We start from the raw sequence: 3158 nt of genomic DNA, 5'->3' as shown, positions 1-3158 counted from the left end.
GCTTTGCACCTTCTATAAACACAAGTACTCTGAGACTATGGGTAGGGGGCAGATTGTCATTCTTCATGGAAGGAGGTGCAGGAGGAAGAGGCTACTGCCTCAGGCGAGGATGTACTGGTCAAATGTCTCTTTCAGGGAGGAAAACGGCAGAGCTCCCTTTCTTGGGGGCTTCTCTGACTAAGGTGGCAGTGGCTTCTTGGCCTCCAAGACAATATTTCACAAGAGTTCCTTGTGCCAATGCTGTGGCCAAATACTGACGGAAGCAAATTCAGAGAGGGAGAAACTCTTTTTGTACCATGGTTTCCAGCCAACATGGCAGAGAGAGTGTGATGTAGGTTTTCTCATGGGCTGGTGGTGGATTGAAGAGCAGGCAGGTATAACCTGCAAAGGCAGTGGGTTCAGCTGCTGGGTTCCATGTCTTGGGCTCCACAGCCTCCCAAGAAAACATGGCCCCTGAATACAAAGTGTTCACGTGAGTTTATAGGCGATATTTCACAACCATGTACCACTATACCTGCTAGGGTCTTGAAGCAAATGCCTTTTGTCATCAAAAGCAGCTAATATGACAAAGTCTAGAGAGAGAATGTCAAAGATAGCCAACTCTTCTGTATTGTAAGTCCTGCCACGTAGCTCACAATGAAAGCAATGTGGGATGATTATCTAAGTGGCTCAGTTTGAGTAACCTAATTCCAAAATCGGCCATTCAGATACTTCCTGGTGCTCCAGAGGTTAGTGCTCCTCTCCCTCCATGCCTGTCTTCTTTCTTTTCACCTCTGCCATCTTGCCTTTCTACTTCTCCAGCCTCTTTCCACAGAAATTCCCAAACTTTGAAAAATAAAAATTTCCTCAGTAACTGTCTTAGGGTTTTACTGCTGTGAACAGACACCATGACCAAGGCAACTCGTATAAGAATGACATTTGCTTTCTTTTCTTGTGTGGACCCGGTGGAATGGCTTCCACAAAGAACGGTGGCAAGAAGAAGGGCCGTTCTTCCATCAACGAGGTGGTGACCAGAGAATCCACCATCAGCATTCACAAGCGCATCCATGGAGTGGCTTCAAGAAGCATACTTCTTGGGCACTCAAAGAAATTCGGAAATTTGCCATGAAGGAAATGGGGACTCCAGATGTGTGCATTGACACCAGGCTCAATAAAGCCATCTGGGCCAAGGGAATAACGAATGTTCCATATCACATCCAAGTATGTTTGTCTAGAAAATGTAATGAGGATGAGGATTCACCAAACAAGCTCTACACATTGATAACTTTTGTGCCTGTTACCACATTCAAAACTCTACAGACAGTCGATATGGGTGAGAACTAACCTGCTGAATGTCAAATAAAAATGCAGCATTGCCTCCAAAAACAAAACAAAACAAAAAAAAGAACAACATTTAATTGGGGCTGGCTTACAGAATCATCAAGGTGGGAACACGGCAGTGTCCAGGCAGACATGGTGCAGGAGAAGCTAAGAATTCTACACTTTCATCTGAAGGCTGCTAGAAGACTAGTTTCCAGGCAGCTAGGATGAGGGTCTTAAAGCCCACAGTGACACACCTACTCTAACAGGGCCACACCTTCTAATAGTGCCCATCACAGTGACAACAGTATTAATGAAAAATATCAAGGACAGTCAGAGATCTGGATAAAGTCAACAGGATCAAGTTCTGTCTAAAAGACAACTGTATTCCTCTTTATTGCTTGTTTAAAGTGAGGAGCAGCCTCAAGGAAAGGCAGTTTCCCTCTCATTGCTTCCTGGGAGGTGATGATCCGATCCATGCGTGGTCCAGGTTGATCACGTGTGTCCAAACTGCACTCATTACTTGGTACTTGAAGCAGGTACTCCCTCTATCACTAGTCCTTAGCCAATAGAGATCCATCTGTTAAATCCTAAGGCATTTCAGGAAGGCACTGGAAATCAATTTTAGGACAGCCTCACACAACAGCCACGCTTTCTCTGGTGGAAGCAGGCTTTCTAGGGTGGGTTCTTTGGCTAAATCAACTCCCCTAGCTTGTTAGTGGAGAGGCCAGACTCAAACAGCGCTCCCTTCCCTTCAAAGCTGAGTTCTCCCTAATTACTCCTTCCTTGTGGCAAGCTTCTTAAAGGCAGAAAAACATTTAAATGAAACCCTTTTATCATGTATACCAGAGGATGTACAAAAATAGGTGGTGTACTTCAAAGTATTCCAGGGAGCAACCACACATTTCAACTTTTTTCTTCCTTCCTTCCTTCCTTCCTTCCTTCCTTCCTTCCTTCCTTCCTTCCTTCCTTCTTTCCTTCCTTCCTTTCTTTCTCTCCTCCTTTCTTTTATTTTGAAACACCAACGTAAAGACCCTCTCTCACAAAGGCTAACCACCCATCAAAGTAAACAGCTGGATTTTCCCCTCCCCCCTCCCCCCTCTTCCCCTCCCGGACACTAAAAAAGTCTCACTGTCCCCCTAGCTAACACCCTCACATGCTGGGTGAAACCTGAAATCCCCTCAGTAAAAGCCTAATCCCTTTAATTTAAAGTTTGGATCCTCTGTTAAAATGAAAAACCCTGCAGGAAGCGTACCCAAAGATCTGAGAGCGGCCCAGCACCATCACTGCAATTTAGACTAATTCTCTCTTATCCTATTTGTCAAATGCTCTTATTCACATTTTTTTTTCCTGATTTTGGCTTCTTACCCTTGAAAAACAAATCCATGCTGCAGGGATGGTATAGACATTGGCACTTGATATCATATGTGCCCAAGTAAATTTTACCTTTTGTTTTTATTTGCAAAATGCTCAAGCCAACAGTAGAAAACAGTTTTCCCCCAGAGACGTACCTTCATAGCCTGGTTATTATCTCTTCATCTTTTCAGATGAGCTTGTGTTTTGTTTTGTTTTGTTTTGGTTTTTGGTATTTTTGGTTGTTGTTTTGTTTTGTTTTGTTTTGGTTTTCTGCTATTCAGTTTTGCATCGCCATCACAAACTAATGAAGGACAAGCTACTTTTAGAAAGAAGTGGTGTGTTAAAGACAGCTTTGGAAGTCAAAAGGCATGACACACCCAGCTGGACCCAGTTCTGACCTCAGGCAGCAAGGTGGGACTGTGTTTCAGAGGCCAGCACAGGAGAGCAGACAGGAGGGCTCTGCCTTCATGCTCTTAACCAACACTTTCTTGAAAACTCAAAGG

The 3158-nt window shown here is 44.1% G+C and overlaps 1 pseudogene across 1 annotated transcript; it reads left to right on the top strand.

The window, feature by feature from the left end:
* The first annotated feature begins 943 nt into the window (after positions 1-943).
* LOC308420791 (large ribosomal subunit protein eL31-like) lies at positions 944-1323 on the top strand (annotated as a pseudogene). Its single transcript has one exon. The product of its transcript is annotated as a large ribosomal subunit protein eL31-like (transcript).
* The last annotated feature ends 1835 nt before the right edge of the window (positions 1324-3158 follow it).

Source organism: Micromys minutus (genome assembly GCF_963924665.1).
Source record: "Micromys minutus genome assembly, chromosome: 5".
In the NCBI taxonomy this organism is placed as follows: Eukaryota; Metazoa; Chordata; class Mammalia; order Rodentia; family Muridae; genus Micromys; species Micromys minutus.
The sequence above is the reverse complement of the archived record's forward strand: the minus strand, read 5'-3'. Positions and strand labels throughout refer to the sequence as shown.